General features: G+C 42.7%; 1 protein-coding gene across 1 annotated transcript in view; it reads left to right on the top strand.

The window, feature by feature from the left end:
* Positions 1-11,366, top strand: part of LOC123488355 (protein sidekick-1-like) — a gene marked incomplete at both ends in the record, with an annotated part of 37,003 nt that overhangs the window by 7,472 nt on the left and 18,165 nt on the right. The gene's annotated exons all lie outside the window — the stretch shown is intronic.

The following is an 11,366-nucleotide window of genomic DNA, read 5'->3' as shown; positions in this document are numbered from 1 at the left end:
GTTGAAATGTATTCCATCCCAATATTACACTGTATATACATCACAGCAGACTGAAATATAACTAAACCGTGTCCTGCTCCTTCTCTGACGTTTCCTAAATGTTTGTATTTGACACTGCTCATTCGTCAGAATTTAGAAATCATCAACAGAAAAGTATTTAGAGCCTTTTTACCAGTTTATTTTTTACACCTATTCTCAGCTTAACCGTCCAAGACAACTTGCTGTAGGACGTTGGTACCCAGCCAGGCGCTAATGCGTCTCTCTCTCCTCACTGAATCAATGACAAATGGATGAATGGGCCATAATTGTGCACCTTACTTCACAATGTAATTTAAATGAGGCCTAACTGAATGATGAGGAGGGTGAAGAGGTTGATTTCATTTAGAAAGACAATAGTGTAAGGATGAGTTTGTTATGCCTATTGATCAGCAGCAAATCATTTGACTGCAGGTTGATACCATTTCTCTTTTACGTGTTACTTTGTAAAAAGAAGCTGTTACAGGACTGTTTGATTTACTGTGACTCTATTAGTAATGTACTGTAAGGGATGAAGCTGTTACAGGACTGTTTGATTTACTGTGACTCTATTAGTAATGTACTGTAAGGGATAAAGCTGTTACAGGACTGTTTGATTTACTGTGACTCTATTAGTAATGTACTGTAAGGGATGAAGCTGTTACAGGACTGTTTGATTTACTGTGACTCTATTAGTAATGTACTGTAAGGGATAAAGCTGTTACAGGACTGTTTGATTTACTGTGACTCTATTAGTAATGTACTGTAAGGGATAAAGCTGTTACAGGACTGTTTGATTTACTGTGACTCTATTAGTAATGTACTGTAAGGGATAAAGCTGTTACAGGACTGTTTGATTTACTGTGACTCTATTAGTAATGTACTGTAAGGGATGAAGCTGTTACAGGACTGTTTGATTTACTGTGACTCTATTAGTAATGTACTGTAAGGGATGAAGCTGTTACAGGACTGTTTGATTTACTGTGACTCTATTAGTAATGTACTGTAAGGGATGAAGCTGTTACAGGACTGTTTGATTTACTGTGACTCTATTAGTAATGTACTGTAAGGGATGAAGCTGTTACAGGACTGTTTGATTTACTGTGACTCTATTAGTAATGTACTGTAAGGGATGAAGCTGTTACAGGACTGTTTGATTTACTGTGACTCTATTAGTAATGTACTGTAAGGGATGAAGCTGTTACAGGACTGTTTGATTTACTGTGACTCTATTAGTAATGTACTGTAAGGGATAAAGCTGTTACAGGACTGTTTGATTTACTGTGACTCTATTAGTAATGTACTGTAAGGGATGAAGCTGTTACAGGACTGTTTGATTTACTGTGACTCTATTAGTAATGTACTGTAAGGGATGAAGCTGTTACAGGACTGTTTGATTTACTGTGACTCTATTAGTAATGTACTGTAAGGGATGAAGCTGTTACAGGACTGTTTGATTTACTGTGACTCTATTAGTAATGTACTGTAAGGGATGAAGCTGTTACAGGACTGTTTGATTTACTGTGACTCTATTAGTAATGTACTGTAAGGGATGAAGCTGTTACAGGACTGTTTGATTTACTGTGACTCTATTAGTAATGTACTGTAAGGGATGAAGCTGTTACAGGACTGTTTGATTTACTGTGACTCTATTAGTAATGTACTGTAAGGGATGAAGCTGTTACAGGACTGTTTGATTTACTGTGACTCTATTAGTAATGTACTGTAAGGGATGAAGCTGTTACAGGACTGTTTGATTTACTGTGACTCTATTAGTAATGTACTGTAAGGGATGAAGCTGTTACAGGACTGTTTGATTTACTGTGACTCTATTAGTAATGTACTGTAAGGGATGAAGCTGTTACAGGACTGTTTGATTTACTGTGACTCTATTAGTAATGTACTGTAAGGGATGAAGCTGTTACAGGACTGTTTGATTTACTGTGACTCTATTAGTAATGTACTGTAAGGGATGAAGCTGTTACAGGACTGTTTGATTTACTGTGACTCTATTAGTAATGTACTGTAAGGGATGAAGCTGTTACAGGACTGTTTGATTTACTGTGACTCTATTAGTAATGTACTGTAAGGGGATGAAGCTGTTACAGGACTGTTTGATTTACTGTGACTCTATTAGTAATGTACTGTAAGGGATGAAGCTGTTACAGGACTGTTTGATTTACTGTGACTCTATTAGTAATGTACTGTAAGGGATGAAGCTGTTACAGGACTGTTTGATTTACTGTGACTCTATTAGTAATGTACTGTAAGGGATGAAGCTGTTACAGGACTGTTTGATTTACTGTGACTCTATTAGTAATGTACTGTAAGGGATGAAGCTGTTACAGGACTGTTTTATTGACTATAACTCTATTACTAATCAAAGGGACTGGAAGGGAAATGGAAACAGGCTACGTGTTGCAGTAGACCTTTAGAATAATGCAAAACAAATCCTTGACTCTATCCAGCGAAGAAAACGACGCCAGCCCGCTGAATCAATGACAAATGGAGGGAATGGGCGATAATTGTGCACGTTACTTCACAATGTAATTTAAATTAGGCCTAACAATGTAATTTAAATGAGGCCTAACTGAATGACGAGGGTGAAGAGGTTGATTTCATTTAGAACAACAATAGTGTAATGATGAGTTTGTTCTGCCTGTTGATCAGCGTTTGCCTTAATGTTAATAACTTGACCGCAGGGTCATATGATTCTCTTTTACCTTTTACTATGAAGCTGTTACAGGACTGTTTGATTTACTGTGACTCTATTAGTAATGTACTGTAAGGGATGAAGCTGTTACAGGACTGTTTGATTTACTGTGACTCTATTAGTAATGTACTGTAAGGGATGAAGCTGTTACAGGACTGTTTGATTTACTGTGACTCTATTAGTAATGTACTGTAAGGGATGAAGCTGTTACAGGACTGTTTGATTTACTGTGACTCTATTAGTAATGTACTGTAAGGGATGAAGCTGTTACAGGACTGTTTGATTTACTGTGACTCTATTAGTAATGTACTGTAAGGGATGAAGCTGTTACAGGACTGTTTGATTTACTGTGACTCTATTAGTAATGTACTGTAAGGGATGAAGCTGTTACAGGACTGTTTGATTAACTGTGACTCTATTAGTAATGTACTGTAAGGGATGAAGCTGTTACAGGACTGTTTGATTTACTGTGACTCTATTAGTAATGTACTGTAAGGGATGAAGCTGTTACAGGACTGTTTGATTTACTGTGACTCTATTAGTAATGTACTGTAAGGGATGAAGCTGTTACAGGACTGTTTGATTTACTGTGACTCTATTAGTAATGTACTGTAAGGGATGAAGCTGTTACAGGACTGTTTGATTTACTGTGACTCTATTAGTAATGTACTGTAAGGGATGAAGCTGTTACAGGACTGTTTGATTTACTGTGACTCTATTAGTAATGTACTGTAAGGGATGAAGCTGTTACAGGATTGTTTGATTTACTGTGACTCTATTAGTAATGTACTGTAAGGGATGAAGCTGTTACAGGACTGTTTGATTTACTGTGACTCTATTAGTAATGTACTGTAAGGGATGAAGCTGTTACAGGACTGTTTGATTTACTGTGACTCTATTAGTAATGTACTGTAAGGGATGAAGCTGTTACAGGACTGTTTGATTTACTGTGACTCTATTAGTAATGTACTGTAAGGGATGAAGCTGTTACAGGACTGTTTGATTTACTGTGACTCTATTAGTAATGTACTGTAAGGGATGAAGCTGTTACAGGACTGTTTGATTTACTGTGACTCTATTAGTAATGTACTGTAAGGGATGAAGCTGTTACAGGACTGTTTGATTTACTGTGACTCTATTAGTAATGTACTGTAAGGGATGAAGATGTTACAGGACTGTTTGATTTACTGTGACTCTATTAGTAATGTACTGTAAGGGATGAAGCTGTTACAGGACTGTTTGATTTACTGTGACTCTATTAGTAATGTACTGTAAGGGATGAAGCTGTTACAGGACTGTTTGATTTACTGTGACTCTATTAGTAATGTACTGTAAGGGATGAAGCTGTTACAGGACTGTTTGATTTACTGTGACTCTATTAGTAATGTACTGTAAGGGATGAAGCTGTTACAGGACTGTTTGATTTACTGTGACTCTATTAGTAATGTACTGTAAGGGATGAAGCTGTTACAGGACTGTTTGATTTACTGTGACTCTATTAGTAATGTACTGTAAGGGATAAAGCTGTTACAGGACTGTTTGATTTACTGTGACTCTATTAGTAATGTACTGTAAGGGATGAAGCTGTTACAGGACTGTTTGATTTACTGTGACTCTATTAGTAATGTACTGTAAGGGATGAAGCTGTTACAGGACTGTTTGATTTACTGTGACTCTATTAGTAATGTACTGTAAGGGATGAAGCTGTTACAGGACTGTTTTATTTACTGTGACTCTATTAGTAATGTGCTGTAAGGGATGAAGCTGTCACAGGACTGTTTGATTTACTGTGACTCTATTAGTAATGTACTGTAAGGGATGAAGCTGTCACATGACTGTTTGATTTACTGTGACTCTATTAGTAATGTACTGTAAGGGATGAAGCTGTTACAGGACTGTTTGATTTACTGTGACTCTATTAGTAATGTACTGTAAGGGATGAAGCTGTTACAGGACTGTTTGATTTACTGTGACTATTAGTAATCGAATGTACTGTAAAGGGAAATGAAAACATGCTCCGTGTGGCTGTAGGTCTTTAGAATAATACAAAGCATTTCCAAGTTGATGAGCGGCCCATCAAAACCATCAAACTAATTTCACACGTAATAAGAGTTAGCCTATAGACATGATTACATTGACAGTAATCTGGGTGACAATACTAAGCCTATCAGTTGTCAGATTGTACATGAAGAATGAAAGAGAGAGAGAGAAAAAAGAAATGTATGCAGTCACTAAGAGCGTCTGCTAAATGAGTTAAATGGAAATGTAATGAAGAGATCTTGAAGAGGCGCATCACTTTATCAAATCCTCCCTCAGAGTCACATGCAGGTAGAACATTGTGATTTCTATATAGTATCTGAAAGAACATATTCTGCAGTTTCTATGACACTTACCTTTGTCAATTAACTCTCAAAATGCAAGAGGTGCAGCTCTATTTCCAAATGTCACTTTTTCCAAGAATATCCACGCTGTCCAAAGCGTTCAGCACATGACCACTCGCTAATCAGGACCGCTCTGGCTACTAAGCAAAAACAAACATAATAAATACATTTAAATACGCTATTCTGTCATCAATGGATGAATGGGCGATAGAAACCAAACAGAAACTGATAATGGTGCACGTGACTTCAGTTAGGTTTTGGTTTAGTCACCGATGTCCAAACCAAGGACTTGCTCAATGGCTTTCCATATCGGGGGAAAGATGAAATACAGCAAATTATTTCACTTGTGCACCTGGCTGATTATATTATTATTATTAGTAGTATTGTTATCATTATTATTATTGTTATTATTATTAACTAAACCGTTAAGGTCAGACACACGGTTGATCTTGCCGTTTCAATAGTACTGAATGTGGCTCATTTTCTCCAGTGAAGCTGTTTTATGATTATTCTTTTTTTGTCGTGGGTGTGTGTGTGCATGGGTGTGTGCATGGGTGTGTGTGGGGGTGTGTGTTGACACCGTGTGTGATTTCTCCCAGAAAAGAACAATTTACACTTTTCTTCACACCTCACTTGTCTTAACACATTCCTGCCAGCTCACACCTCTCTCTCTGTCTCCCTCTTTCTCTCTCTCTCTCCCCCTACACTCTCCCTTTCTCTCTCTCTCTTGCTCTCTCTCTCTCTCCCCCTCCACTCTCTCTCGCTCTCTCTCTCTCTCTCGCTCTCGCTCTCTCTCCCTATTTCCCCTTCCACTCTCCCTCTCTCTCCCTCGTTCTCTCTCTCTCCCCCTACACTCTCCCTTTCTCTCTCTCTCTTGCTCTCTCCCCCTCCACTCTCTCTCGCTCTCTCTCTCTCTCTCCCCCTCCCTCTCTTTCTCCCAGATCTGATCTCAGCTCTCTTAAATGAGTTACTTGCTGTGGCGTGACAAACACACACACACACTTTCTCAGTTCTACTCTATAGCTGGACAACATGTATCTAGAGCTAGACAGGGCTGCCTCAGTCCTACTCTATAGCTGGACAACATGTATCTAGAGCTAGACAGGGCTGCCTCAGTCCTACTCTATAGATGGACAACATGTATCTAGAGCTAGACAGGGCTGCCTCAGTCCTACTCTATAGATGGACAACATGTATCTAGAGCTAGACAGGGCTGCCTCAGTCCTACTCTATAGCTGGACAACATGTATCTAGAGCTAGACAGGGCTGCCTCAGTCCTACTCTATAGCTGGACAACATGTATCTAGAGCTAGACAGGGCTGCCTCAGTCCTACTCTATAGATGGACAACATGTATCTAGAGCTAGACAGGGCTGCCTCAGTCCTACTCTATAGCTGGACAACATGTATCTAGAGCTAGACAGGGCTGCCTCAGTCCTACTCTATAGCTGGACAACATGTATCTAGAGCTAGACAGGGCTGCCTCAGTCCTACTCTATAGATGGACAACATGTATCTAGAGCTAGACAGGGCTGCCTCAGTCCTACTCTATAGCTGGACAACATGTATCTAGAGCTAGACAGGGCTGCCTCAGTCCTACTCTATAGCTGGACAACATGTATCTAGAGCTAGACAGGGCTGCCTCAGTCCTACTCTATAGCTGGACAACATGTATCTAGAGCTAGACAGGGCTGCCTCAGTCCTACTCTATAGCTGGACAACATGTATCTAGAGCTAGACAGGGCTGCCTCAGTCCTACTCTATAGATGGACAACATGTATCTAGAGCTAGACAGGGCTGCCTCAGTCCTACTCTATAGCTGGACAACATGTATCTAGAGCTAGACAGGGCTGCCTCAGTCCTACTCTATAGCTGGACAACATGTATCTAGAGCTAGACAGGGCTGCCTCAGTCCTACTCTATAGCTGGACAACATGTATCTAGAGCTAGACAGGGCTGCCTCAGTCCTACTCTATAGATGGACAACATGTATCTAGAGCTAGACAGGGCTGCCTCAGTCCTACTCTATAGATGGACAACATGTATCTAGAGCTAGACAGGGCTGCCTCAGTCCTACTCTATAGCTGGACAACATGTATCTAGAGCTAGACAGGGCTGCCTCAGTCCTACTCTATAGATGGACAACATGTATCTAGAGCTAGACAGGGCTGCCTCAGTCCTACTCTATAGCTGGACAACATGTATCTAGAGCTAGACAGGGCTGCCTCAGTCCTACTCTATAGATGGACAACATGTATCTAGAGCTAGACAGGGCTGCCTCAGTCCTACTCTATAGCTGGACAACATGTATCTAGAGCTAGACAGGGCTGCCTCAGTCCTACTCTATAGCTGGACAACATGTATCTAGAGCTAGACAGGGCTGCCTCAGTCCTACTCTATAGCTGGACAACATGTATCTAGAGCTAGACAGGGCTGCCTCAGTCCTACTCTATAGCTGGACAACATGTATCTAGAGCTAGACAGGGCTGCCTCAGTCCTACTCTATAGCTGGACAACATGTATCTAGAGCTAGACAGGGCTGCCTCAGTCCTACTCTATAGCTGGACAACATGTATCTAGAGCTAGACAGGGCTGCCTCAGTCCTACTCTATAGATGGACAACATGTATCTAGAGCTAGACAGGGCTGCCTCAGTCCTACTCTATAGATGGACAACATGTATCTAGAGCTAGACAGGGCTGCCTCAGTCCTACTCTATAGATGGACAACATGTATCTAGAGCTAGACAGGGCTGCCTCAGTCCTACTCTATAGCTGGACAACATGTATCTAGAGCTAGACAGGGCTGCCTCAGTCCTACTCTATAGCTGGACAACATGTATCTAGAGCTAGACAGGGCTGCCTCAGTCCTACTCTATAGCTGGACAACATGTATCTAGAGCTAGACAGGGCTGCCTCAGTCCTACTCTATAGCTGGACAACATGTATCTAGAGCTAGACAGGGCTGCCTCAGTCCTACTCTATAGCTGGACAACATGTATCTAGAGCTAGACAGGGCTGCCTCAGTCCTACTCTATAGATGGACAACATGTATCTAGAGCTAGACAGGGCTGCCTCAGTCCTACTCTATAGATGGACAACATGTATCTAGAGCTAGACAGGGCTGCCTCAGTCCTACTCTATAGATGGACAACATGTATCTAGAGCTAGACAGGGCTGCCTCAGTCCTACTCTATAGCTGGACAACATGTATCTAGAGCTAGACAGGGCTGCCTCAGTCCTACTCTATAGATGGACAACATGTATCTAGAGCTAGACAGGGCTGCCTCAGTCCTACTCTATAGCTGGACAACATGTATCTAGAGCTAGACAGGGGACCAGATGGCGTCTGGCAGTTTGTTGGCTGTCTCCATGGCGACACAGATGATGATGTCATTTAGGAAGTTTATTGGTCCGATACACATCATTCCCACATTCTCTCCCTCTCTCTTTCTCTCCCTCCCTCCCTCCCTCTCTCTCTATCTCACTCTTCCTCTCTTTCTCTCCTTAACTCTCTCTCCAGAGGAAAAACTAAAAATACTCGTGGGCCTGCCATAGCCTGAGGGACACTGAATAGTTACATCTGGTACATCTACTACATAGTGTCAGAGTCCTAGCAGTCCTAGCTAGCAGGACATAGTGTCAGAGCCCTAGCAGTCGTAGCTAGCAGCAGGACATAGTGTCAGAGCCCTAGCAGTCGTAGCTAGCAGCAGGACATAGTGTCAGAGCCCTAGCAGTCGTAGCTAGCAGCAGGACATAGTGTCAGAGTCCTAGCAGTCCTAGCTAGCAGGACATAGTGTCAGAGCCCTAGCAGTCGTAGCTAGCAGCAGGACATAGTGTCAGAGCCCTAGCAGTCGTAGCTAGCAGCAGGACATAGTGTCAGAGCCCTAGCAGTCGTAGCTAGCAGCAGGACATAGTGTCAGAGCCCTAGCAGTCGTAGCTAGCAGCAGGACATAGTGTCAGAGTCCTAGCAGTCCTAGCTAGCAGTACATAGTGTCAGAGCCCTAGCAGTCCTAGCTAGCAGCAGGACATAGTGTCAGAGTCCTAGCAGTCCTAGATAGCATCAGGACATAGTGTCAGAGCCCTGGCAGTCCTAGCTAGCAGGACATAGTGTCAGAGCCCTAGCAGTCCTAGCTAGCAGGACATAGTGTCAGAGCCCTAGCAGTCGTAGCTAGCAGCAGGACATAGTGTCAGAGCCCTGGCAGTCCTAGCTAGCAGGACATAGTGTCAGAGCCCTAGCAGTCGTAGCTAGCAGCAGGACATAGTGTCAGAGCCCTAGCAGTCCTAGCTAGCAGGACATAGTGTCAGAGCCCTAGCAGTCGTAGCTAGCAGCAGGACATAGTGTCAGAGCCCTAGCAGTCGTAGCTAGCAGCAGGACATAGTGTCAGAGCCCTAGCAGTCCTAGCTAGCAGGACATAGTGTCAGAGCCCTAGCAGTCGTAGCTAGCAGCAGGACATAGTGTCAGAGCCCTAGCAGTCCTAGCTAGCAGCTAGTGTTATGTGATTTGAATCCAATCTCTTCCTGTTTCATCTTTTTAATAACAGAAAAAGAAACAAGAAAGAAAGGAAGCTTTTCTTTTTGATGACTGCTTGAACTCGCCATTTCCCAAATTGCCTTCCCCCTCGGCTCCATCCCCCTCTCACTCCTTCTCCCTCTCTCCCCCTCGGCCAGTTAATTGAATTGCTTCTTTGGTCTTTTAATGTAGTGGAAAATAACTGATTGTGTTGAAATTGTAACTGGAGGTTTACACTTCTAACCCTCCTCCTTCTACTCTCTCAATCTGTTTTCTCTTTGACCTATACTCACTTTGGTTCCTTTTTCTCTGTCTGGTCTGTCTTCTTCTTCCTCTTCTTCATCTCTCAGTACTGAACTCTTCAACTGTCCCTTTCTAGTTTCTCCCCACAACAAATCTCTCTCTCCTCTGTGTGTGTGTATGTGTATGTGTGTGTATGTTTGTGTTTGTGTGTGTACGTTTGTATGTATGTTTGTGTGTGTGCTCTCTTCCCCTGTCTGTCTGCTCTGCAGCAGCTGCCTGGTCCCATCACTCTGACTCACTGACAGAGAGAGGGGAGGGAGAGGGAGAGAGAGAGAGGGAGAGAGAGAGAGGGAGAGAGAGAGGGAGAGAGAGAGAGGGAGAGAGAGAGAGGGAGAGAGAGAGAGCGAGAACGCGGGAGAACGTGGGTGAATGTCGACCTGAGAAAGAGTTGATGAGAAAGTGAAAGTGTGTGTTATCAGAGTGATAGAATGTATCCTCCTCTCTAGCTGTTAGATATTCTAAATGCAGAAACCTTTCTAATTATACACTAATCACACTGTTAATTATCTGCCACACACTGACATCGATCAGTGACCAAGCTGCTTAACCTCAGGAAGTGAGAGAGGAGGGAGAGAGAGAGAGCGAGACTTGACAAGGCAGTGAGCTGTGACTGATGACATTTCATTGAAGGTCACACTGTGGCTAGGTGTTCCCCTCAAATAAACACATAAATGACTATCTCCTCCCCTTTCTCTATCTCTCCTCCCCTTTCTCTATCTCTCCTCCCCTTTCTATCTGTCTCCTCCCCTTTCTCTATCTCTCCTCCCCTTTCTATCTGTCTCCTCCCCTTGTCTCTATCTCTCCTCCCCTTTCTATCTGTCTCCTCCCCTTTCTCTATCTCTCCTCCCCTTTCTCTATCTCTCCTCCCCTTTCTATATCTCTCCTCCCCTTTCGCTCTCTCTCCTCCCCTTTCTCTATCGCTCCTCCCCTTTCTCTATCTCTCCATCTCTCACTCTCGCTCTCTCTCTCTCTCTCTCTCTCTCTCTCTCTCTCTCTCTCTCTCTCTCTCTCTCTCTCAATTTCAAAGGACTTTATTGGCGTGGGAAACATATGTTTACATTGCCAAAGCAAGTGAAATAGATAATAAACAAAAGTGAAATAAACAATAAAAAATTAACAGTAAATATGACAAAAGTTCCAAAGGAATACAGACATTTCAAATGTCATGTTGTGGCTATATACAGTGTTGTAACGATGTGGAAATAGTCTCTCTCTCTCTCTCTCTCTCTCTCTCTCTCTCTCTCTCTCTCTCTCTCTCTCTCTGTCTCTCTCTGTCCTCTCTCTCTCTCTATATATATAGCCCTGAGGGGCTCCGGTGTTGAGGATCAGCATGGCAGATGTGTTGTTGCCTACCCTTACCAGGAAGTCCAGGATCCAGTTGCAGAGGGAGTTGTTTAGTCCCAGGGTCCTTAGCTTAGTGATTAGTGAGCTTTGTGGGCACTTT

This window comes from Coregonus clupeaformis, unplaced genomic scaffold (genome assembly GCF_020615455.1).
Source record: "Coregonus clupeaformis isolate EN_2021a unplaced genomic scaffold, ASM2061545v1 scaf2207, whole genome shotgun sequence".
In the NCBI taxonomy this organism is placed as follows: Eukaryota; Metazoa; Chordata; class Actinopteri; order Salmoniformes; family Salmonidae; genus Coregonus; species Coregonus clupeaformis.
Note: the sequence above shows the minus strand (reverse complement) of the source record. Positions and strands in the feature narration are given on the sequence as shown.